Source organism: Anomaloglossus baeobatrachus, chromosome 6 (genome assembly GCF_048569485.1).
Source record: "Anomaloglossus baeobatrachus isolate aAnoBae1 chromosome 6, aAnoBae1.hap1, whole genome shotgun sequence".
NCBI lineage: Eukaryota > Metazoa > Chordata > Amphibia > Anura > Aromobatidae > Anomaloglossus > Anomaloglossus baeobatrachus.
In genome coordinates this window covers 126,276,356-126,304,187 of record NC_134358.1, presented here as the reverse complement: position 1 = coordinate 126,304,187, position 27,832 = coordinate 126,276,356, and the positions used below count along the sequence as shown (strand labels likewise).

General features: G+C 42.1%; 1 protein-coding gene across 2 annotated transcripts in view; it reads left to right on the top strand.

Annotated features, from left to right (window-relative positions):
- NKAIN3 (sodium/potassium transporting ATPase interacting 3) overlaps positions 1 to 27,832 on the top strand; it is a 914,214-nt gene that overhangs the window by 368,622 nt on the left and 517,760 nt on the right. The gene's annotated exons all lie outside the window — the stretch shown is intronic.

Here is a 27,832-nt window from a genome sequence, read left to right as displayed (position 1 = left end):
CTGTCATGGAAGATGAAGAAGTTTACGAAGTGAATAAAGCAGAGGAATTGAACAAGAAACCTGAGTCTGCCTCTCTTTATTGGGACTGACACTGAATCCAGAGGTAAACACAACAGCACCCCTGGGAGCACCCTCCTTCCACCACTACAGACATTCCCCCTTTTTCATGGAGTGCACTGGTCGGGGGTACTACGACTACAACCCCCATCCTCGGCAGAGCCCCTGACTTGCACTTCACCCTCCCATGTCCAAAATCACTCACCAGAATGGGGTTAGCAATAAGGGGTGTATAGGTATTTGTGGCTGAAAAGGCCTTCTGTGACATAAGTTTTTTGCGCTTTGCAAGTGAAAAGGGGTATACATAATAAAAACACATACAATAATCATGAACAGTACAAAACAGACTGGTCCAGGAGGGGAGAGGACACTTTCTGTGAGGGCTCACAGTCTACAGGGGATGGGTAAGGATACAGTAGGTGGGGGTAGAGTTGGTTGTGCGATTGGACAGTGGACTTAGGGTTATTTCAGGTTGTAGGCTTGTTGGAAGAGTTGGTTCTTCAGCTTCCTTTTGAAGTTTTCGCGGTAAGTGAGAGTCTGGTATGTTGTGGCAGAGTTTACCAAAGTATGGGGGAGGTGCGAGAGAAATCTTGTATGCGATTTTGGGAAGAGGAGATAAGAGGGGAGTAGAGAAGGAGATCTTGTGAAGATCGGAGGTTACGTGCAGATAGGTACTGGGACACTAGATCACAGATGTATGGATGGGACAGGTTGTGGATGGCTTTTTATGTCATGGTTAGCGTTTTGAACTGGAGCCTTTGGGCAATTGGAAGTCAGTGAAGGGTTTGGCAGAGTGGCGAGGCCATGGAATAGCGAGGGTAGATGTATTATACCTAGCACATTATACAACTGCAGATCCACTGATCTTTGGGTCCTACGTAAGGTTAAGTTTCTACAATGAGTTTTTGTCAAGTTTTTGACAATGCAGATTTTAGCTGTTCAAAAAAATATAGCGTCTTACAGTCCTAGCAAAATGGATGGGATTTAAGAAACGCTGCGTAAACTGACATTTAGTACGATTTTTAAATCAACAACATGTCAAACTCTCCTGCTGTAAATATGCGTTTTCTTTTTGGAGATCTTTTTCTGTTTTACTGCTTTGGGAAAAATAAATACCATTTAGGAGGGTTTTTTTGGGCTTGTTTTTGCAAGTCAAATTGTGGTCACTTTTATGTACCTAAACTTTTTGATGGTATCTTGTAATATTTTTACAGTGTTCACTAAGCAGAATAAATATGTAGTGGAATAGTGATAACTTAGTTTTGATTATGGCAATACTAAATATTTTATTTATTATTAAAAAAAATGTGACAAAGTAAATGCGTTTTTAATGTTTTGTCTTATTTTTTTTTAATATTAAAAAAAAAAACTTTTTTACAATTTTTACTGGGAGACTTATCCCTGCCATCACTGGTACAATACACTGCAATGTTTCTAAATACAAAAATGGCCAACCTGGGGTAGTCATTAAACCCATGGCTGGGGTGGCGACACATCAGCAATAGGGATGATCGAATACCTCAAATATTCGGCTTCGCGAATATTTTCCGAATAGGTCGCCACTATTCGACTATTCGTGAATATTCGATGCGCAATGTAAGTCTACGGGAAACCCGAATAACAACTATTCGGGCTTCCCATAGACTTACATTGCGCATCGAATATTCGCATTTCGGCGACCTATTTGGAAAATATTCGCGAAGCCGAGTTATTCGATCATCCCTAATCAGCAACCTTTCCCGTCTGCTTAGATGCTGTAGCTGCAATTGACTACAATATCTAAGAAGTCAAACTGCTATGATTGGAGCTTGCATTGGGCTGACCCAATACACTCCCCACACATTTAAATGTATGTTATTTATCTCCAATGGGCTAAAAAGACCTTGTCTTCTCCCCTGACTTTTCTTGTGTACTAAAAACATCTATTTCCAATCAAGTAACAATTTGTTAGCTGAGCGTGCATGTGTATATAGAGTAGAGGGTCAGGAGAGATACTTTTAGAGGTCATGTTCCATCAGATGTTATATCAAGCTCTTTATATACAGCACCTGAAGGAGCATTGTACTGCAGGATACAAGGTCCTGAAGAAGAAGACAACCTCACTTTACCATCTTGGGTGTTTACTAAAATTTAACATCTTTACCATTTTATCTATAGAACTTTTCTTACTGATTTCCCTTCAGTAAGTATTTGTTCTCTTCTTACTTCTTTCTATAATGCAATGTTTTAAATCAAGGGACCACATGTCTCTTAAGCCCGCTACACACGCTTCAATATATCTCACAATCCGTCGTTGGGGTCAAGTTGTAAGTGACGCACATCCGGCATCGTTTGTGAGGTATCTGTGTGTGACAGCTACTTGCGATCAGGATTGAACGCAAAACCGTTGATCGCAAACACATCGTATCATTCTCTAGAATTGAGCGTTTTGTTGCACGAACCTAGTCAATTGTAACGTGTGACATCCCTCATACGATTTTGGTGTCTGATGCTATGTGCGCAGGTGTGCGCTCTGCACCGCAGCTTAAAAAAGGTCCGCTTCAGAGCGCAGCTGAAAAGCTGCGTTCTGAAGCGCCTCACAATGTCTGTCATTCACTAATCTCTGTCAGTCGGTCACTATCTCTGTCCCTCACTCTCTGTCCATGTCAGTCTATCCCCCTCTCTCATATACTCACCGATCCCCGATCCCCGGCACTGCACGGCGTTCACACTGCTCCGGCGGCTTTTACTGTTTTGAAAAAGCCGGCCGCCCATTAAACAATCTCGTATTCCCTGCTTTCCCCGCCCACCGGCGCCTATGATTGGTTACAGTGAGACACGCCCCCACGCTGAGTGACAGGTGTCACACTGCACCCAATCACAGCAGCCGGTGGGCGTGTCTATACTGTGTAGTGAAATAAATAATTAAATAATTAAAAAAAACGGCGTGCGGTTCCCCCCAATTTTAAAACCAGCCAGATAAAGCCATACGGCTGACGGCTGGTATTCTCAGGATGGGGAGCTCCACGTTATGGGGAGCCCCCCAGCCTAACAATATCAGCCAACAGCCGCCCAGAATTGCCGCATACATTATATGCGACAGTTCTGGGACTGTACCCGGCTCTTCCCGATTTGCCCTGGTGCGTTGGCAAATCGGGGTAATAAGGAGTTAATGGCAGCCCATAGCTGCCAATAAGTCCTAGATTAATCATGTCAGGCATCTATGAGACACCCTCCATGATTAATCTGTAAATTACAGTAAATAAACACACACACCCGAAAAAATCCTTTATTAGAAATAAAAAACACAAACATATACCCTGGTTCACCACTTTAATCAGCCCCAAAAAGCCCTCCATGTCCGGCGTAATCCAGGATGCTCCAGCGTCGCTTCCAGCGCTGCTGCATGGAGGTGACCGGAGCTGCAGAAGACACCGCCGCTCCGGTCACCTCCACGCAGGTAATGAAGACAGCCGCGCGATCAGCTGCTGTCACTGAGGTTACCCGCTGTCACTGGATCCAGCGGTGGCCGCGGGTAACCTCAGTGACAGCTCAGCTGATCGCGCTACTCACCTCAGTTGCTGCGTGGAGGTGATAGGAGCGGCGGTGTCTTCTGCAGCTCCGGTCACCTCCATGCAGCAGCGCTGGAAGCGACGCTGGAGCATCCTGGATTACGCCGGACATGGAGGGCTTTTTGGGGCTCATTAAAGTGGTGAACCAGGGTATATGTTTGTGTTTTTTATTTCTAATAAAGGATTTTTTCGGGTGTGTGTGTTTATTTACTGTAATTTACAGATTAATCATGGAGGGTGTCTCATAGACGCCTGACATGATTAATCTAGGACTTATTGGCAGCTATGGGCTGCCAATAACTCCTTATTACCCCGATTTGCCAACGCACCAGGGCAAATCGGGAAGAGCCGGGTACAGTCCCAGAACTGTCGCATATAATGTATGCGGCAATTCTTGGCGGCTGTTGGCTGATATTGTTAGGCTGGGGGGCTCCCCATAACGTGGAGCTCCCCATCCTGAGAATACCAGCCTTCAGCCGTATGGCTTTATCTGGCTGGTTTTAAAATTGGGGGGAACCGCACGCCATTTTTTTAAATTATTTAATTATTTATTTCACTACACAGTATAGACACGCCCACCGGCTGCTGTGATTGGGTGCAGTGTGACACCTGTCACTCAGAGTGGGGGCGTGTCTCACTGTAACCAATCATAGGCGCCGGTGGGCGGGGAAAGCAGGGAATACGAAATTGTTTAATGGGCGGCCGGCTTTTTCAAAACAGTAAAAGCCGCCGGAGCAGTGTGAACGCCGTGCAGTGCTGGGGATCGGGGATTGGTGAGTATGAGAGAGGGCTGCTAACTTCAGTAACTTAGGAGATTAGCGGTCACCGGTGAGCCCTTCACTGGTGACCGCTAATCAGGACGCGACACAGACAGAGCCGCAGCATGACCGTGAAGTCGGGTGAAGTTCACCCGAGTTCATTCTGACAGTGCGGCTCTGTCTGTGTCTGCTGTCATCTGCCATTCAGCACTGCTACATGGCTGTCTGTGTCTGCTGTTAGCGGCCATGTAGCAGAGCTGAACGGCAGATGACATAGTAAAAACGCATCCCTACATTACACACGCTTGTCAAGACAATAAAAAAAAAGGGTGCCCAATGCATACGTCACAGAACACGTGATCTAAAGGATCGCACACAAAATTGACCAATTTAACATAGACTACTAACGCTCGTGTGACAGCAAATGAACGACCTACGTGCAATCTCATAAGATCCCGTATGCAACCTGGGCGTGTCACATCGCAAATGCGATTGTACAACTAATTGCAACGTGTAAAGTGGGCTTTAGTCTATCAAGCAGTCCAAACGTATTTATCGGAGAGCCAATCAGAATTGTCAGTAAATAGTCCCAAAGTCCTTGACTGATCATTGATTTGATGCCAGAACGGTTTTCTATAAAATTAGTTGGAAAGCCATCTTCTGTATAGAGCTTATGTTGTTTGATTACTTGTATTCTCTTCCCCAGCTGTAGTTAGCATGAGATCAATTACACATTAAATAACACTTGGAAAGTGCTAAGTTCATACACCATTACACATGACAATTTGCATTTTGTTGTGCCTGGGGATAATGAGAATAGCATTTGAATAAATGATGCTGTCCCGTCCATATGCCACTCTTAATAGTTTTGAAAAACTCATCCTCCCAAATGACTGTCACAAAACCTATCCAGTAGGAGGTAAAGCATACTGCTAACACAGATGTACTAATCATTACTTCAATAGAAAATACTCCTAAGACTCCCAAAGAGAATAGACAATGGTCTTTGATACTTATACGGAATTTATACCGCAATTAACCTTCAAATTTATAATGCCGCAGAGCCATCTGAATGAATAGCAATATGTCCAGGGCTTGATTTACATTTTATTGCCCCATTTTTCCTTCTATATTACCACACGAGTGTCGTTATACTGAAATCCCATGGATTCAGATCAGATCAGTAAACATTTTGGTCAAAAAAGATGCAAATAAATAGTTACAGAAAATGAACATCCAAGGGTAATAGTTCTGGTAAAGTGCCTTTTGTAATATATTTGTAGCTTGCCTTTTATATGCATTGAAGAATCTGTAGGTTGGGAGAGAAAAGGCGCAATAGGGTCTTACCCGATTTATGGGTGAGAGAGGAGAGAGGGTAAAACACACTCAAATGATCAGGTTGTGCCAGTCACAACCCCTTTGCAGACGTTAGTGAGTGCCTGGGTGGTTCAGCAGCGGCCCCGTTGAAAAATTGGTATCATAAAGCAAAGGAAAAACGGGTTTCATGCCGCGCTAGAAAACCACGAGATGGTATGATAATAATTGATATTCTTTTATTGAGTAATTCCAATTCCGAATAACTCAATAAAAGAATATCAATTTTTATCATACCATCTCGTGGTTTTCTAGCGCGGCATGAAACCCGTTTTTCCTTTGCTTTATATGATACCAATTTTATATGCATTAGTATTGGGACAACTCTACTGGAGATACCTATGTTCTCAGCGGCTGTTTTGGCTTCATGTCCGAGCAGCTTACCTAAGATACCGTAGAACTGTAGAACTGACTGCACGTATTTTTCGTTTTATAAGACGCACCGGATTATAAAATGCGCTACAAATTTGAAGGACCAAAATAGGAAAAAAATAATTTTTACTGTTAAAATGAGGGTCGGTCTTATAATGATAGTGCCCCTTATATTAGCTCACCAGGGGGGAGCGGTGGTGGTGGAGCAGCTCAGGAAGGTGACAGGAGGCGGGGTAGGCGATGCTGCGGGCTTGTAGGAGGGGATGTCACGGCTCAGGAGGGTCAGTGATGCTGCGGGCTTAGAGGAGGGAGTGTCGCGGCTCAAGAGGGTCAGTGTGTGGAGGTTCGATGATACAGGAGGCTTGTGGGATGTCGCGGCGACGAGGGCCATTGGTCTGCCGGCGGACTGCGGGCCCCATTGAATCGCTGGGGGTTGACGTGATGGACTTCAATAAAATGGCCACGGAGGTGGCGCATGCACAGATTGGCCTTCTCGGCCATCTTCTTGAGGTCCATCAAGTCACCTGCCAGAGATTCAAAGCAGCCCGCAGTGGTTGGAAAATCAATGGCGCTGCCTCTGCAACACCCAAAGAACTCGCAACATGGCCAGCCCTCCGCTGCCACACACGTGACCCTCTTGAACTACAACTACCCTCCTCCGAGCCTGCAGGCAGATCAATGGCGCCCACCGCTGTGAGCCGTAGTATCGCCGACCCTCTGCTGCCGCACTATGACCCTCCTCAGCTGCTCCATTGCAGTGACACCCTCTCCAAGCCCGCCATATTGCCGTACCTGTGCCACCACTGCCGCTCTGGTAAGCCATAGTTTTGGGGGAAAAGAAGTGTGTCTTACAAACTGTAAAATACAGAATATACTGAAATGTTTTTGTCTTCAGCAGGTATAGCAGTTCTTAATGTAACACTCTGAAACCACCCTAAATACTCATATCTAAAATCAATAGTGCTTTCTAGTGGCTTTCTTTCTTGCTTTTTTAACTTTATTCTAACTATAGTTTGTAAATGGGATGGTTTATGATGTTTAAGACATTACATGTAGAAAAACATGAAGTATTGAGCCAAGGATGTACACGTCATGCTATGGAGAGAGCTTACAGCTGTTATAAGGGCCTTGGAGAGAGAAGCTCAACCCCTTTTAGAGCAAGTGGCAGAGCAATTTTTTCATCATTAAGTCATTGATTGGCAGACCTAATAGTCAACCAGAACCAAACCTTTGGCTGTTTTGAAATCGGCTCATCCCCTGATGAAGCCAATCATGGTGAAACATGTTGGGGAGGCTAAATGCTGCATCTTTTTAATCAGAAGATGCAGGGTAGGAACAAGCAAAACATGAGGGTTGGTAGGGAATAATTGGTCTGTGGCCATTTACGAATTTAATTCAAATCCCTGTGAGACACCCCATATTATAATTCTAATGACTACAAGACTACCACCCTGCTAACTGTGCACTACAGGTAACTACAGGTTTTTTGTTCATTTAATAATTTAAAGAATTAAAGTTACATTTTATTATCCGTCTTTACTTAGGGTACCTCTTGTTGCCTTTTGCAAAATTTGCTTACAACCCGTATGTGGTCTCATCTCCTTTACTAGTGCATATCAAATGTTGGTTCAGAGGTAACTCATTCAGCCTGCCAAATCCTATTCTATACTAATGAGGGGTAATAACCCCAAAACCGCTGTAGATGGGTTTGTAGCTTGGCTAAAATTCCGGGTCACGTTGTAATGGTTCTTGATGGGCCAGACATTGACCTATAGAATAATGCGCCCATTAGGTAGCATTTGCGCAACAATTCTTTTTCCTACAGAGGGCTACAGATGCGAAAGTTACAGAAAACTTGAATATACACTTTTTTTATAGAGAAAATAAATGGTGCCAATTTCATGGGGCAGGAATTTGCTCAACAATTTTGAATAGGTAGGAAGAGGAGAATAATCACATAGATGTCCTCCTAGTTGTCTACACAAGATGGGCAGGACTTCTGCACAATGCTATCATTGCCCACTTTTGGCATATGATATGGTCTTTCCCCCTAATATCCTCTTTTTGGAAAAAAGTTATGGGTTGCTGTCCTCTCTTTTGTCAATCCCTATATTGTGTGAACCTTAACTGGCCTTATTTGGGTTGTTAGATGAAGAATACTCAAATCTTTCTCATGGAAATCTTATTCTTGGCTTTGACAACAACTGTTCTCCACTGGACGGCTGACATATATCCCACAAATGGTAGATGGAAGGCCCTGGTTAACACCACTATTTCATAAGAAAAAGTTATATTTTAGAATAGGGCATGGTCAGCTAAATTTAAAAAAATCTGAGGTCTTTTGTGGATAGTCTCCTACTAATCCTTGAACCTCAAGTATCGCATTAGTCAAATTTCTTTCTTGATATATTCCTTTTTTTGTTATTTATTCTGGTTTTTTTTCCTTCCCTCATCTGAGCCTCAAGTGTTGTGAACCAGATACACGCACTCCTCTGGCGTTTTTCTAATGGATTGGATCCCTTATAATCAGTCCTGATGTCTTATTTAGCCGGAGTTCTTTACATCTTTTTCTGTTCCATGTAGATGTTCTCCCAGGCTGTACTAATAAGACTTCTGGTTTGTTTATGTAGCCACTTCATTGATTGCATATCTTTTCTAGCTCATGGTGTTTTTTGTTTTGCAACATGTTAAATAAATAAAATTAATACAAAATAAAACATAGATGTCATTTGTCGTCCATCCGTCACGAAGGATTCATTTTTATTTTTTTACTGGAGTACAGTGATGGGTACCTCTGATGGATTCTTATGCTCATACGTCAAGCATTTGTCACCTATAGTCTATCATGTGGAAAAAGCATACATTTATATACAGTTAGGTCCAGAAATATTTGGACAGTGACACAATTTTCGCAAGTTGGGCTCTGCATGCCACCACATTGGATTTGAAATGAAACCTCTACAACAGAATTCAAGTGCAGATTGTAACGTTTAATTTGAAGGTTTGAACAAAAATATCGGATAGAAATTGTAGGAATTGTACACATTTCTTTACAAACACTCCACATTTTAGGAGGTCAAAGGTAATTGGACAAATAAACCAAACCCAAACAAAATATTTTTATTTTCAATATTTTGTTGCGAATCCTTTGGAGGCAATTACTGCCTTAAGTCTGGAACCCATGGACATCACCAAACGCTGGGTTTCCTCCTTCTTAATGCTTTTCCAGGCCTTTACAGCCGCAGCCTTCAGGTCTTGCTTGTTTGTGGGTCTTTCCGTCTTAAGTCTGGATTTGAGCAAGTGAAATGCATGCTCAATTGGGTTAAGATCTGGTGATTGACTTGGCCATTGCAGAATGTTCCACTTTTTTGCGCTCATGAACTCCTGGGTAGCTTTGGCTGTATGCTTGGGGTCATTGTCCATCTGTACTATGAAGCGCCGTCCGATCAACTTTGCGGCATTTGGCTGAATCTGGGCTGAAAGTATATCCCGGTACACTTCAGAATTCATCCGGCTACTCTTGTCTGCTGTTATGTCATCAATAAACACAAGTGACCCAGTGCCATTGAAAGCCATGCATGCCCATGCCATCACGTTGCCTCCACCATGTTTTACAGAGGATATGGTGTGCCTTGGATCATGTGCCGTTCCCTTTCTTCTCCAAACTTTTTTCTTCCCATCATTCTGGTACAGGTTGATCTTTGTCTCATCTGTCCATAGAATACTTTTCCAGAACTGAGCTGGCTTCATGAGGTGTTTTTCAGCAAATTTAACTCTGGCCTGTCTATGTTTGGAATTGATGAATGGTTTGCATCTAGATGTGAACCCTTTGTATTTACTTTCATGGAGTCTTCTCTTTACTGTTGACTTAGAGACAGATACACCTACTTCACTGAGAGTGTTCTGGACTTCAGTTGATGTTGTGAACGGGTTCTTCTTCACCAAAGAAAGTATGTGGTGATCATCCACCACTGTTGTCATCCGTGGACGCCCAGGCCTTTTTGAGTTCCCAAGCTCACCAGTCAATTCCTTTTTTCTCAGAATGTACCCGACTGTTGATTTTGCTACTCCAAGCATGTCTGCTATCTCTCTGATGGATTTTTTCTTTTTTTGCAGCCTCAGGATGTTCTGCTTCTCCTCAATTGAGAGTTCCTTAGACTGCATGTTGTCTGGTCACAGCAACAGCTTCCAAATGCAAAACCACACACCTGTAATCAACCCCAGACCTTTTAACTACTTCATTGATTACAGGTTAACGAGGGAGACGCCTTCAGAGTTAATTGCAGCCCTTAGAGTCCCTTGTCCAATTACTTTTGGTCCCTTGAAAAAGAGGAGGCTATGCATTACAGAGCTATGATTCCTAAACCCTTTCTCCGATTTGGATGTGAAAACTCTCATATTGCAGCTGGGAGTGTGCACTTTCAGCCCATATTATATATATAATTGTATTTCTGAACATGTTTTTGTAAACAGCTAAAATAACAAAACTTGTGTCACTGTCCAAATATTTCTGGACCTAACTGTATTATACTTTTTTTTAACTTGCAAATTGTATAACAATGCAATTCAAAAGAAGTTGAGGATAAATCTGTAACTGCCATAACCCATGTATGCCATTGTATCATTACTAGAGATGAGCGGACCCCCTGAAGTTCGAGCTCTGCGGGCTCAGCAGGACTTTGGATAAAGTTCTGTTCTAGACCCGAACTTGACCTGAACCTCATTGGAAGTCACTGATTGGCACCTATTACCAACACTAAACCCTTTAAAATCAATGACTTTATTATTAACTACAAACTCACACACCAAAAACTAGTGTATAAATTAAAACATAATATTGCACACAAAATGGAAGGGGTCCAGGGCAAATTCCGTAGTATCTCCCTTCGTATCCACAGAGGTTGGCACACTAATAGAATGATCTGGCACCCCCGCTCAATGGCGGCTAACCCTCCAAAACCCTGTACTGAGCTACTATGTGCTGCTATCATAGATGATGGGCATACAAATATTCACAGTGAGAAGCCCTAAGACTGGTTGCCCTCTTTAAAATAGTTGTATCACCCCAAATAAAAAAATATACCAGATAATAGAATCATTTATCCCCATAAAGATCGAGGATAGAGCTGGGATGAAACAAGTTCAAGAGGGCCCCCTCAGAGCCACTGATACATGCTATCGGCCTTGACTGCGGGCACACAAATATAATTAAGCACCCTCCGTTATGGTGATTTTTCTGCAGTGGTTAGAAACAGTTTAATTATATCAGAAAGTACATACAGTTGACCCTTTGAAGGTCAGTGGTAAAGTAGGTGAAAGAGGGCCACCAGTGCAGCCACACAGCTAATAAAAAACTCCCGGTACTCATCCCGGTACTAAAGGAAGACCACATGGCAAACCGGAGGTAGACGCCGCCATCTTCAAAACAAACATCTGTTAGATATAACTGCCAGGAGTACACAGTGCCACCAGAGGGCGGAGCCTAAACGTCAGTCTCATTGTGCTTACCGCCATTCACGGGTTGCCATACTCCATCAATTACCCTCTGGAATCCGGAAACCAATGGGTGGAGCAAAATGCCATCATTCCTCAGCGTCACGCATTCAATCAGTGGACATTTATATAGGGCTACAGACTCTCACTGTGCTGTTTGATAACATGGTGTGTTCCACACTCAAAATGGACCAGAGGATGCGAAGGAAAGAGTTGTCTCAGGAGATTAGAAAAAAAATTATAGACACGCATGTTAAAGGTGAAGGTTATAAGACCATCTTCAAGCAGCTTGATGTTCGTTTGACTACAGTTGCACATATTATTGAGAAATTTAAGATCCATGGGTCTGTAGCCAAAATCCCTGGACGTGGCCGCAGGAGGAAATTGATGACAAATCAAAAAGACGGATAATATGAATGGTAACAAAAAAGCCCAGAAAAACTTCCAAAAAGATTAACAGTGAACTTCAAGCTCAAGGAACATCACTGTCAGATTGCACCATCCATTTTTCTTTCAGCCAAAGTGGACTTCATGGGAGACTACCAAGGAGGACACCATTCTTGAAAAAAAATCATAAAATAAACAGACTGGAATTTGACAAGCTACATGTTGACAAGCCACAAAGCTTCTGGGAAAATGTCCTATGGACAGATGAGACAAAATGGAACTTTTTGGCAAGGTACATCAGCTCTATGTTCACAAATGGAAAGATGAAACAGATCAAGAAAAGAACACTGTTCCTACTGTGAAACATGGAGGAGGTTCTGTTATGTTCTGGGGCTGCTTTGCTGCATCTAGCACAAAGTGTCTTGAATCTGTGCAGGGTACAATGAAATCTCAAGACTATCAAGGGATTCTAGAGAAAAAAGTCCTGCCCAGTGTCAGAAAGTTTCGTCTCAGTCGCAGGTCATGGGTCTTGCAACAGGATAGTGACCTAAAACACACAGCTAAAAACACCCAAGAATGGTAAGAGGAAAACATTTGACTATTCTGAAGTGGCCTTCTATGAGCCCTGACCTAAATCCTATTGAGCATCTTTGGAAAGAGCTGAAACATGCCATCTGGAAAAGGCAACCTTCATCCACGAGACAAGTGGAGCAGTTTGCTCTTGAGGAGTGGCCAAAATACCTGTCGAGAAGTCTCATTGACAGTTACAGGGATTGTTTGATTGCTGTGATTGCCTCAAAAGATTGTGCAACACAATATTAAGTTAAGGAGGAACCATCATTTCTGTCCAGGCCTATTTCATGAGATTTATCTTTAAAAAAATTCCGTGGAAGCTGAAAAGCAATGTCTGACTTTCATTTGTTCATTTTCAAAGATTTTTTTTTATTCATTATTACTTTCGTAAGATTCAAGTTATTTCTGTGACCATTGTGGGTTTTTCTTTCCTTAAAAGAGGTGTACCAAAAATTTTGACCACGTGTGTAATTTTACTTCCATTTTGTAAATTGTGTTGTCCAAGATTTTATTTTAATTCCATGTACTGCAAAAAAAAGCGCAAAAGAAAAAGCTTAATTTATTTTCTATTATACAGCATGACAAGTTAAAAGTAATTTGTTTCCTAGGCTAACATGACTGAGACTTTGTATAAATTGTCCTACATGGCCCTTGTGTCGTTTGACGTTGGTCTTCAAGCACAAATTAGACATAAAGCTGACTGAATGGGTTTAGCCTGGGGCCTCATTCTCTCTTTTACCAATCCAATTATTTTGTTAAGGCTACTTTACTTTATTTCTCAGCTCTATATGGAGAATGCATTCACTTTAGCTTATGTCCCAAATGGGGTTCTGTAATCTAATCTTCCTATCTTAAGCACTTGCACAGTTTAGGGTCAACTTTATAGGAAGCCATACTACTTCAAAAAGAATGATAGACTTATATTTCCTACTGAATAAATGATGAAACAGTTCAGTTCTAGTACATCTCCTCCTTTCCGATACTGAATGTCCTTCTATTATTTTAGTTAGCCGTTACAGCAGTCTCTTACTTTCGCAGCCTCAGTAGAAACATAATTCCACAGACTATAAATATTCTCACTGAGGGTCACCACTACTTTGTCAAATTTACCTCGCGATAAAACTCACCAAATGATATATGACAAACCTGTTATTTTTCTTCTCAAAGGCATATTAATGCATGAGATCTTAGGGCAGCGGCTCACGTGCCGTGCCATTTCCAATGTTAACGCTGTGGCAGAACGGTCATGGATGGGTCAGCATAGACAATATTGCATATTCCTAGTGAGGCAGTAAATCTTTCAGCTGAAATTATAGGCCTGAAGCAAAAATATGGACATAACAGTTAAATATGCTGTAAAAATGTGTGTGAATTGTTTAGGAGTAGTCTCAGAGAAAAAAAAAAAATATCTATGTTTGTTAAAAAGTAAAAGAAAATTATATTTTGGAGATTTTAACAAATGCAACATATATTTTGTTACAGTAATTTATATATTTTTTTATTTCTTAATCCATCATATAAACATGCCAGAAAAGCTCAGATCAGTTGGTTCCAGCGGTTGGTAGGTTTGTTAGTATTAAAACTGACTGTCAGGTGTCACAGGGTACTACATCCAACCCTGGAAGACCACTGCTGGTAAACCACCACAACACACCCACAAAACCACACCCTTTTCCCAAGACTGGGTAACAGGCTAGAGATGGACTTGACGGGTGGTCACCTATAGGCTGGGACGCATCCAATCCACTAGTCAGAAACCTGGGAAGAGGAGGGGCTAGTCAGTGGAGTGAATGGACGACAGACATCTTGAAAGTTGAATAGTAACAAGAAAGAGAGTCAGTCAGAAGTTGACGTGCTGACAGTAAAGTGTGAAGTGACTACTGAGTACAAAGGAGTACAGTTGCCAGGGAGAGTACGGAGAAGTACTCACTGGACCGAGCACCGACGGGGTACAGAGCCCTAGTTCAGGAAGACACTTCAGGCTCACCTGATAACAATCTGCCTGGTGAGAGGACCATCAAGGACCTCACCGATGTTAGTGTCCAGGGCACAGCAGCAGAGAGGGAACCTGGGAATGGGGACAGAGGTCCAACACAAGAGAGGTTCAAGCTGCCATATGGGCCAGGACGGAGACAACAGGAGGGGACCCCAAAACCGCTTCAAGCCACGGGGACCCACCGACTACTACTACAGGGTGTATGGAGGTAAAGCTCACCAGTTCACTACACTGGCACTGGAACAAAGGGAATCCTGGATTGGTAAAGACCAGCACAAACTAGGTAGCAGCAACTCCAAACCAGTCTGTAAAGCACAAGTTAAACCGCAGCCTCTGTGTTATCTGAATTCTTCCTACACCTCTGCATCTATATACTACAACCACCAGAATCCTCCCCTGGGGCCTAGCTCTACTTGCGGAGAGCCATTACATCCAATCTACCCAATACCACCAGCCCCAGCATTGAGAGAGACTTTGCAGCGGCGGCTTTCCCCATATAGCCACATACTGCAACTGGCATCACAAAAAACTCTTTATTTTTATTGTTTCCCTTGTACAAATTTCCCTTTTAAGTGACCCCCAGGGTCATAGAACTGGGCAACAGCCACCCTGTGAACTTCCCCAGTAAATTTACTGCCTGGGACCGAGTACCCCAAAGCCCTGGGGTGCGTAAATCACATATAGGATGTTGGTTCTACTGAAATAGCTTGTATAAAAATAAATGGGAGTCTGGGGAAAAGAAAGACCCTAGAGGCAAGTGAATGCCTAAAAGTCAACTCCAAATTGATAAGGTTCTTGTGGGGGTCTTATTAGTATTAAATAATTTCTATAGCTATCAAGTAATGACAACGTCTAACATAGAACCCTAACTTAAAATGTCAATTTTAATAAATATATTTAAAATGATCAAAAACCACAAATTACTAGAACCATCTTACTAGGTGCACAGTAGGGAGGAAGGAAACAAAATCCCTACAATACACACTCCCTTCTGTGCCCTACCTGGCCACGGAGGTCAACACCCTAGATCCACAATATGGCGCCCCCACTCACCGACGACTGTACCTACCCTTACCCTGTAAACCCCTGCAAAAAGAAATAAATAAAGTGCAGTGCTCAGCAATTAAGTGATAAAAGTACAATTAGCCGGGTTCACAATAAACCTCTATCAATACCGTAAGAGGTCACAAACACCAAACAGTTCTCAGAACACACGTCATTAGGGACAGTCCCAGATAATGTTACTCATCTTCCAGAGCCTCATGCCTCAACGCGTTTCCCCAAAATCTGGTTCATCAGGAGGCTGATTGTTGCTCACGGTGACTAGATAGACCATTAGGCAGCAGACATGCTGCTAGATGTGATCGATACAGTGATCTATCATATAAACATGTCAGAAAAGTTCAGATCAGTTGGTTCCAGCGGCTGGTAAGTTTGCCAGTCTTAAAACTGATCACATATAGGATGTTGGTTCTACCAAATAGGTTGTATAAAAATAATTGGGAGTCTGAGGAAAAGGAAAACCCTAGAGGCAAGTGAATGCCTAAAAGTTAACTCCAAATGCATAAGTATCTTGTGGGGGTTTGATTAGTATTACTGAGTCAGAGCCAAGGAACAGTATTACCCTTGAAGGGGTCATGACTTGCGCGCCCCTTATCTTATTTTCCATAACATACCAATTTTAGTGGAAAAAAGACTTGAGAATTCAGGATGACTTCATGTAAGTCAGTTTACAAGAAAAGTCAGTCAAGCACCGATAAAGCTCAATAATATCATGTTTCCCAAAATATTGTTATAAATCACTTGTAAGGCCACATCTAGAATATAGGATCCAGTTTTGGGCTCCACATTTTAATAAAGACATTCAGATGATAGAGTCACTTCAAAGGCGGGTAACTAGACTACTACGAGGAATAGAAGGTCCACCATATCATGACAGGTTGGAAAAGTTAGATTTGTTTAGCTTAGAAAAAAGACGTATCAGTGGAGATCTCATTTATATATATATATATATATATATATATATATACAGTGCCTACAAGTAGTATTCAACCCCCTGCAGATTTAGCAGGTTTACACATTCGGAATTAACTTGGCATTGGGACATTTGGACTGTAGATCAGCCTGGAAGTGTGAAATGCACTGCAGCAAAAAAGAATGTTATTTCTTTTTATTTTATTTTTTTAAATTGAGAAAAGTTTATTCAGAGGGTCATTTATTATTCAACCCCTCAAACCACCAGAATTCTGTTTGGTTCCCCTAAAGTATTAAGAAGTATTTCAGGCACAAAGAACAATGAGCTTCACATGTTTGGATTAATTATCTCTTTTTCCAGCCTTTTCTGACTAATTAAGACCCTCCCCAAACTTGTGAACAGCACTCATACATGGTCAACATGGGAAAGACAAAGGAGCATTCCAAGGCCATCAGAGACAAGATCGTGGAGGGTCACAAGGCTGGCAAGGAGTACAAAACCCTTTCCAAGGAGTTGGGCCTACCTGTCTCCACTGTTGGGAGCATCATCCGGAAGTGGAAGGCTTATGGAACTACTGTTAGCCTTCCACGGCCTGGACAGCCTTTGAAAGTTTCCTCCCGTGCCGAGGCCAGGCTTGACCGAAGAGTCAAGGCTAACCCAAGGACAACAAGGAAGGAGCTCCAGGAAGATCTCATGGCAGTGGGGACATTGGTTTCAGTCAATACCATAAGTAACGTACTCCACCGCAATGGTCTCCGTTCCAGACGAGCCCGTAAGATACCTTTACTTTCAAAGCGTCATGTCAAGGCTCGTCTACAGTTTGCTCATGATCACTTGGAGGACTCTGAGACAGACTGGTTCAAGGTTCTCTGGTCTGATGAGACCAAGATCGAGATCTTTAGTGCCAACCACACACGTGACGTTTGGAGACTGGATGGCACTGCATACAACCCCAAGAATACCGTCCCTACAGTCAAGCATGGTGGTGGCAGCATCATGCTGTGGGGCTGTTTCTCAGCCAAGGGGCCTGGCCATCTGGTCCGCATCCATGGGAAGATGGATAGCACGGCCTACCTGGAGATTTTGGCCAAGAACCTCTGCTCCTCCATCAAGGATCTTAAAATGGGTCGTCATTTCATCTTCCAACAAGACAATGACCCAAAGCACACAGCCAAGAAAACCAAGGCTTGGTTCAAGAGGGAAAAAATCAAGGTGTTGCAGTGGCCTAGTCAGTCTCCTGACCTTAACCCAATTGAAAACTTGTGGAAGGAGCTCAAGATTAAAGTCCACATGAGACACCCAAAGAACCTAGATAACTTGGAGAAGATCTGCATGGAGGAGTGGGCCAAGATAACTCCAGAGACCTGTGCCGGCCTGATCAGGTCTTATAAAAGACGATTATTAGCTGTAATTGCAAACAAGGGTTATTCCACAAAATATTAAACCTAGGGGTTGAATAATAATTGACCCACACTTTTATGTTGAAAATTTATTAAAAATTAACTGAGCAACATAACTTGTTGGTTTGTAAGATTTATGCATCTGTTAATAAATCCTGCTCTTGTTTGAAGTTTGCAGGCTCTAACTTATTTGCATCTTATCAAACCTGCTAAATCTGCAGGGGGTTGAATACTACTTGTAGGCACTGTATATATATATGTATATACAGTATTATAAGAGTTACAAACAAAAAGAACACCCAGGAAAACAGGTTGCATAATGCTCAAGTTATATAAATATCAATAATAGAAATCCCCTATTCAAAAGCAACCGTGGACTACATATAATTACTGGACAAATCGCATAATAATACATGTAGAGAAGGAGGAATGAAAACGATCAGCCGTCCATTGTGTAAAGAAAGAATTTTTATTGAGCAGTGCTGATGGTGGACATACAGGTGAACATTAAAACAACAACCAGGAACAACCAGCACTTAGACAATCATGAATAGCAAATGCCTGACTTAAGCATGTACAATATGTATTTGCAAAATAACACTTAATTATATACAAGGAGTTGATGGTGTAGATACAGCCATATGCTTTATGAATTTTATGAAATTTATAACAACCACTTCTACAGACATAGCCGGATGGCTAGTATGTCATTAATAGTGCTGGGCAAAGGTCAGGCATGGGCCACGTGGAAATATGCATACAATCCGTTAGCAACAAAGATGCAGAAAGTCACCCCTGTGGATGTAAAGCGGGAGCGGTTCTACATGTGCCAGGGAACATCAATCATAGGGCAAACAGCCCGCACCACGCTTGCAGGTGAGGGTGAGAGCGGCGATGCAACTTACCACGTGTATAACGGGAAGAAAGTGTCAGCCGGAAGTTCCGCCTACCCAACTGGGGGGCACTCACTGCGGGTGGAAGATATGCGATTCCAAAAGTTAAATAAGAAGGGGTTCTTTACAGTTAGAGCAGTCAGAATGTGGAATGCCCTAACACAAGAGGTAGTAATGGCAGACACTATAACAGCTTTTAAAAAAGGACAAGATGATATCCTCAGTACAAATAACTTTGTGAGTTATTTAGTGTCAATAAATGTAGGTAGGAGAAATATTAAACTTGATGCACCCAGGTCTTTTTTCAACCTATGTAACTATGTAATATAAATTAGACAGATGTTAACAAAAAGAGCTGTTGTATATCTCCTGACGCTACCAAAATTTCCAAGTTTGGCCAAGCATACATGTTCATTTCAATGAGGAGATCTGAGTGAAAGAAAAATAAGGCAGAAGCTTCTAGCAGAGGCTTATATCAAATGCCATAAAAGATAGGGCAAGTTGAAATCCAACATGCCTAATCCTTTTTCATCCTGACATCTTCCATCTGAAAACTCTCTGGAGGTCCCCATACACAGTAGATTGTGCACTTACCCTGCCAAAAGAATGCTTTCAGTTGACTTTGATCCAATGTGCATGTTCAGCTTTAGCCTAGTATGACCAATTGCAGTTGACCATAATCAAACTCTTTCAGTCATTTCAATGTTAAAAATGATAATTTCTAATGTGTTGGTTTCATTGAAAGAGCAATTACACAAAAATATCTTCTATATAAAAAGAATATTGGAAGTTTGGGTAAAAATAGACTCTAGTGACAAGTAAGAGCCTACAAAGTTAACTCCAAAAGTGAGTGCATCCTGCTGGACCTTACGGGTCCTGTTAGGCTATTTTGCTATATTAACACATTGTGCTTTTGCAGCCTATTTTTGATCCTCTTTTTGCAAAATCTATGAAATCCCAAAAATCTCACAAACACTTTTTTTTTCCTGACTAAATTGGAAAACTTCTGCATTTTTGAAAACTACAACATGTCAATTTTCAGCATTTTTGCAGTGTTTTCTCACTATAGAAAGCAATGAGGAAGTGCACAAAAAAAGAACAAAAACGTAGCAAAACCTTCTTTTTGTAAGCAGCTTCTTTACAACCAAAAGAGCAGGTTTTGCCTGCAGAAAAAAAACAGGAAAAAAAGCAATCTGTGAACATTCCATTAATGTTTCATAGTCAGGGACCACTAGTACTCATGTGGGCCTCCAACCTTTTTAGAAGAAGACGTGAGACAACGCTGAAATGCTTAGTCCTGTGCGACTAACACCTCTTTATCTGCCCATGACTGTGGAACATTGGATTTTAAAATTTATATAATAAAGACTATTTTTTAAGTGAAGAAAAACTTTTCCAACACATTTTTTACGCTGGATTTTTCTATTTTTCTTGTCTCTGAATCAATTGGCTGGCTCCCACCCCTCTCCTTGCGGATCTTCATTTGTAAATTCCTTGGAAGTGGTCCACAGACATCTACAGACACCGGTAAGTTGGCAAACTTTTGTATATCAAAGCAATAGTTAGTGTTGGTTTATGGCCAGGCCAGCCCATGGTAAATTTAGTGCAATAATACCCAGTACAAACAGATCACATTCCGAGTGTGTGGTAATACTAATGTCTCTTGAGCAGTAATAAGTTATCATTGAAGGGCTTCTAAAACCAAATCATTCCCTCACACTAATAGCGCTTAGACATCTCTAGTTTGTAAAGTTTGTAACTGAAGCTGGACATCACTACTAATTCAGGCTTCTGTATTCCTACATTCAGATGTTTCTTTTTGAATTTTCTGAAACACTTCAAAAGATCATGAAATGTTTGAAAAGGTGTTTTGAAGATTGTCATTTGCAAGTTTAGATTCCCAAAAGAGTAGTATGAAATTGGATTTTGCAGATGAGATTAGATTGGAGTGAAATTCAGCAAGACAGCAACCAAAACAAAAAAGCAAATTATAGAAGTTGATTGTAACCACATTAAGTATATTGTATCTTAAAATACAGCGATATGTTACCTTGGATTACCTAGTCACTTTCTTCGTCAACACCATTAAAGAGAACCTGTCAGGACGATTTCTTGCGTGCATGAAGAAATCCGCATTGTTATTCTTCTTTAATCATTATGTGACAAAAATTCTGCTAATTAGATCTCAGGGGTCAGAGTGTACACTGGGTCTTCTTCTCCCCGTCTGTGATTCCCCGGTCCTTCTGACTGTCTCCAGTCTATGAATGAAGTTCCTCCTCTAATTGAAATCTCAACAGTGACCTATTATTCATAGACCGGAGGCAGAAAAGGGGCCAGGTAATCACAGACAGGGAGGAGAAGGCCCGGTGTACTATCCGGCCAATGTGCACCAACATCTAATTAGCCAAAAACGTCAAATGTGATTAAAGAAGAAAAACAAAGTGGATTTCTTCACCATATGTATCAATTTAATCTGTATTATAGCACCCTGAATGCAATACTAGACACAGTGAGCTGCTGCAGAAATTTACTGCTGGACCCAGAGAAAGTAAATATAGTCCGGCTAGTTATTATTTTTATTTTTTAGTTATTATTTTTAAACTTCAATATAAAAGTGGCTAATTATACAAAAAAAATGCATTGTACTCATGCATTTCAGGTCAATTTTTATACAACATTTTTAAATCAAATTTCAGTTTTCCTTTTCTTACTTTTGCTTGAAAACATGAAATATAAGATTTGCTATGGATAACAAAGCTACATTTTGCTTTTGAACCATTAGGCTCATTGGAAAGATTTACTAATGAAAATGTGTCAGAAAAGTAATCAAAAAACCTAATCAAATACGTAGAGCTCATGACATACATTGGATACAAAAAAATATACTCATCCCTTTTAAAACGCCAGGTTTTTCTTATATTAAAAATGTCTGCCCAAGATGACCGCCACTGGAAAACTCCAGTGCCCAGGTGAGTCTGGGCATAATCACCTGGGCATACAGGTCTTTCCTTCTGTTTCTACTAAAGTATTGCTCCTTGTTTGTTTGTCCTATTTTGAGAAAACCATGTGGATTGAGACCTTTATAGATTTTGATTCAGCAGCCAATTTTGTGGATGCCAAGGTAGTCAACAAACTTAGTCTGCCATTACTGAAATTATGTGTTCCTATAAAAGTCATTGCCATTGATAAAACACCCCCCACCCAGGGGGCAGCGAAGTGTCACCAGGGAGCGGTTACTGCTCATTGGCTCCCTATATAATGAATCCATGTAATTTTTAGTTCTAGAAAATGTATCAGCAGCTGTGGTATGAGTTATTTAATCAGAACCCTGCTATTGATTGACACCTGGGTGATATTGTACATTGGAGTGATGAGTGTCATAAGAAATGCATGTCCTTATTAGTGAATCTGTCTAAAACCATACTCAGTGGTTTACTTCATGTCTTTGAAAAAAATTCTGATGTTTTTTCTGTGTCTGAATCTGAAAAATTGCCTCTCACAGATTATGATTGCCCAATTTGATGTTATATCTAATTCTCATCTCCTGTAATGGTAAAATATATGATCTATCTGGTCCAACGCATCAGGCCATGAAACATAATATAGCAGGCAGTCTGCAAAAAGGGTTTATCAGGCCATTCATGTCATTAGTGGGGGCAGGCTTCTTGTTGAACAACTTTTATTGACTTTAGAGAACCTAACAAAATCACTATAAAGAATCAGTTTCCTCTACCACTGATCCTTCATCTCTATAATCCGCTATTGTTCGCGTAATGGTGCACCAAGCTTGATCTCAGGGGTACGCGTAACCTTATCTGTATCAGAGACATTTACCACTCCAGAATGGCACTTATCTTGTGATGCCCCTTGGCTATTCAGAATTTTATTAATGACATTTTCAGAGATATAAGGGGTCAATATGTGGTTGTCTATTAATATGACATCTTGTATTTTCTTCTGATTATGAATCCCATATCTGAAATGTATGTAATATACTCGAATGGCTCAGAAATAATTCATTTATTGCTAAAATTGAAAAATGTGTTTTCCAGACCCAAGAGGTTAAGTTCCTGGGATATATCTTGTGCAACCCAATTCTCTGAAGGCCTTGCAATGCTTGCTTGAGTTTGCAATTAATTAGTGTAAATATTATTGTTAAGTGTCCATTCTTATTCTTTGGATTCCATTTACAATTTGGCAAGTGTAGACACCCATGCCCACTAGCTTCATCCAACCATCCAGTCTTCTTGCAAATTAGAAGACATTTATGGATAGTCCGATAAAAAATAGATTTTGTCTTGGTTCGAATCGATATGCATGTCACATTCCACAGGCCATGAGAATTATCTATGGCTCCTGTATGGAAGTGGAATTATCGTCGCTTATCTGCCTTCATCCGCGGCTCTACTTTTGATTAGCTGGCCTGGTGCAATGTCATGTTACAATAATGATGTCAAAGTAGGCCTGCTAATCAAAAAGTGACACACTATGAAGAAAAAGACATGGATCGCACATCCCAAAAATACAATGATCTAAAGCCGCTAGGCAAAAAATGGAATAATAGAACTTGAGGTTCTTTGTTACCATTCTGATCAGATTGTATTAAGCCCACTGCCACATCACAGCGAACCTCTGAGTGGGTCCCTATTCTAAACCTTATAGTGCAGCACTGTGCACTACCCGCTGCTGCAGCGACAAAGCACCAGCAGCGCAGGTGACCTGGTGCCTCACAGTGCCCATGCTGCAAGGCGAAGCCCCAGGGCTCCAGGCCGCACTGCCTGATTAACACAAAACCACTACTACAGCGGCCACCACACAGCACCAGCACCCTGTGAGAGGAGCTGCGCACTCACCTCCCACTGGCTCCCATATGTGAACTGGGAGCAAAAAAAAGGGCTGACCCCTCTTGCAGTCTCCTGCTGATTAAAATCATCTGTGCCAAATGGGGGGAGTGTAGATCCAAGCAAAAAGCAGAGGGGGATAGAATGTTGAATGAAGAAAAAGACATAGATCGCACATCTCAAAAATACAATGATCTAAAAATACAATGATTTTTTTTTTTGGGATTTTTTTTTCTCCATAGTTTGTTAATCAAAAAGTGAGCTGAGGATGCCAATAGGTTAGAGATGGCGCATCAGCCACAAACCACTATGGTGGCCAATGGAATGCAATGTGTGAATAAATTGTTAACAAATCTAATTATTAGATCATCTATATTGTTGTTTGACATTATGTATATGGCTACCTTTACTTTTGCTTTCTGCTGCTATATAACTTTTCAGATAGTTCTAAATTTTAATCCGTCTGAGCATAAAAGCATGAAAAATGAATGAATCCTTCAAAGCGTTAAAGGTCAAATTCTCTGAGCACTTCCAAAAGTTTTGTCGTTATATCTTTGTCCATCAGATAAAATTCTACTGTGATGTTGAAATCCCTCGGGAAGCTTTCTATCACTGCAATGTTAACACAATACATTTGTCCTTGCGATAAAACTATACCTGAATGACAGGGCTTTAACTTGTGCCTTCACCTTTTCTGCTATCGGTAATGTCAAGTTACATCTCTGATGAGCAGGGAGCAGCGATCCTGCAATTATTTCCCCACCATTACCTTCAAAGAAGAAACTAAACATCAGATGAAGGGAAATGAAATGTGACTTTTTGTTCTTTTCGGTGTTTTCAGACACTGCTTTACTACCTTGTCTGCTTTACAATGGTCACAAGATTAAATGCCTATCCAGGAGGGATCTGGTAATAAATGTAGTAAGAACCGAAACAGAAGGGAAAATCTTATGTGTATTTGTAACGGCTACTGACTAATATGTAATAATAGATAGATAAAGTAAACTTGTGTACAATAGTTCCCTTACTTTACAGTTCAATTTACTCTGGAGCAAACTATATACAGTATTATATACATAACATTGTGGAAAACTAATAACTGTTTGTGAAGTCCCCCAAGTTAGGGATGAGCCAACCGGAAGGGTAAAGTTCAGGGTTCGTAGTGAACACTGGGTGTCCAAAGCTTTAACTCAAACACTGTATTTTAAAAAAAAGTCTGTGTGAGAATTTGGAGCTTTCGTGCTGTTCGTATGCTAATAAAGTTTGTTGAAAGGCAGCTGCAGCCAGTCAACAAGCGTTATTGCATGTGGAAAATGCCAGTGCACTGCTATGAACAAGAAAGAAAAAAAAATGATGTGGACTCCTGCCTATTTTTGATAACCAGCACAGGTAAAGCAGACAGTTGGGGGCTGCAACCATCAGTTGTCTGCTTTACCTTGGCTGGTTAACAAAAATAGAGGAGGTCTCACGCCGTTTATGTAAACTATTTATTTAAATAATTAAAAAAACAGAGTGTGGTCTTCCCTATTTTTGATAATTAGCCAAGTAAAAGCAGACAGCTGTGGACTGGTATTAGGCTGGGAAGGCCCATGGTTATTTGTTCCTCCCCAGCTTAAAAATAGCAGCCCCCAGCTGCTCCAGAAGTGGCCAATTCTGGTGTTTTGCCTGGCTCTTCCGGATTGCCCTTGTGTGGTGGCAATTGGGGTAATAGTTTTTGGGTTGATTTCAGCTGTGAATTGACAGCTGGCATCACGCCTAGGGGTTAGTAATGGATAGGAATCTATTTCCGGACTTTTGCAAAATACTTGCATTTCGTGCACTGGAAACAGTCTGTCTGAGAGTATTCATACTTGCATTCATGTGATCACCGTTCCTGGCACTCACACCGAAGAATCCTCACAATACACAGTGCACAAGATGTGAGGATTCACAAGTCTACAGTCGCATAGAGTTACTGTAAACTGATTTTAAACTGAGTGACCCATTTAATAAATAGAAGATGCAGCTGAATAGAAGATACAAATTAGAAGCTACAATATAGAAGACAGAGCTAATCAGTGGACTGGCAGAGGACAGACACAGGGACGGTTGGGGAGGAGTATAAAGATGTGTTTGAACCTTTTTACCATCTAATGCATTTGTGCCTCATTTGACCACACATAGTTCACCTTGCTACGATCTTCCCTGATGGGAAGTAATTCTTCTATATTAGAAAGTTGTTCATAGTACAGAAGGTACATTACACTAGGTTATTTCCCCAAACCTCTATTTTAAGTCACCACTACAAACTACTACATGAATGAACTAGTTGGGATTTCTAAGTATATTGACAAAGTCTTTATATTTTTTTTTATTTATATTTTAAATGGAAATCTGTCAGCATGTGCATATAAAAGTAGTGCTATGGCTGTAGATACTTGCCCCCAATCTCAATGATACCTTTTTTTGTAGAAACTCACTGTACTAGACATGAAATATTTAGGATAGATACCGTATACAAATTAGGTTGGAAGGGTAAGGAGGGGGTGGTGTGAATATATTTGTAAGCAGTGTAAAGTGTTACGAGGGGGACCCGGGGAAGCGTGCCAAGATGGGGAATGGACAGCTTCCGCCGGTCAAGGTCCACTGTGCGGTGTAAGGGACCGCTGCTATGGTGGGTGAAGAGTGAGCGGGTTGCTGCTAGCGATCGTCTGGAATGTCACAGACGATCTATGTACACCGGTCCGCCCTAACCCGTGTGGGTTGTATGGCAGGGATCACACGGCTCGGTGTACCTGTTGCACGGGGAAGCACAGAGGTGCCCACGCACGTGTGCCAGTGGAAGTCACGAGAATATGGCACGAGGGTAGCACAGAGGTGCCCACGCACGTGTGCTTTCAATAACCAGGTGAGTCCAGTGGAGACTCGAGGAGCTCACCTGGGACAGGAAAACGGCCTGTAGAAGGAGCTACTGCTGGAGCAGCAAGGCAGGGACACGGCCTGCAAACCAGGTGCTGCCTAAGCAGCAAGGGCCAAGCCCACAGAGGAAGATAATGCCTGAGCAGTGGCGTGGCAGCACGCTGCCAGACATCCAAACATAGAAGGACGGTCGCGCGCCGCCAGGATGGCAGGAGGAGCTTTTAAGGAGGTGTAGCTCCAGCCAAGGGCGGGCGCGAGGCGGAGATGACGGACTTGACCCAATCAGGATCCACGACATCCCAGCCTGGCCAGTCAGGATTCACCACGTCACCAGCCTTGTCATCAAGCCGTGTGACGTCAGTGGGCGAATCAGGATCCACCAAGCATAGCACATGCTCACCCTCCTGCCTCTGGGAAATAGAGGCGGGATCCTCGGTCTCACAATGTGTAGAGATAACGGGAGTCTCACTGCTTCCCTGAGCAGCAAACCTCTGCACATTGCGCAACCTCACAGACCTTCGAGGCTGCTGAGCAGGAGGAGCTGCGGCAGGCAAGGAATGGGAGACCGCCTCATTTCTTGCAACAGGAGTACCACTAGGTGTCACCCTTGTGCTGCCTCTCTGAGGAGGTTTCTCCTGCACTCTGCGCAGTCTGGCAGACCTTCGGCGCTACTGAGCAGGAGCACTCGTGGCAGGCAAGGAGACTGTCTCATTCCTTGCCACAGGAGAGCCACGAGGTGTAACAGTAAAGGGTGCTTTACACGCTGCGATATCGCTAGTGATTGCTAGCGATATCGAGCGCGATAGCACCCGCCCCCCCCATCGTTCGTGCGACATTTGGTGCTCGCTGCCATAGTGAACATTATCGCTATGGCAGCGTCACACGCACATACCTTGTCAGCAACGTCGCTGTGACAGCCGAACAATCCCTCCCTCAAGGGGGAGCTATGTTTGGCATCATAGCGACGTCGCAGCGGCATCACTAAGCGGCCGGCTAATAGAAGTGGAGGGGCGGAGATGATCGGGACGTAACATCATGCCCACCTCCTTCCTTCCGCATTGCCGATGGACGCAGGTAAGGAGAAGTTCGTCGTTCCTGCAGTGTCACACATAGCAATGTGTGATGCCGCAGGAATGACGAACAACATCGTACCCGTGACAGCAACGATATTAAGGAAAGGAGCGACGTGTCAACGATCACCGTTTTTGAACGATTTTGCGATCGTAGATCGTCGTTCCTTGTTGTCACACGATGCGATGTCGCT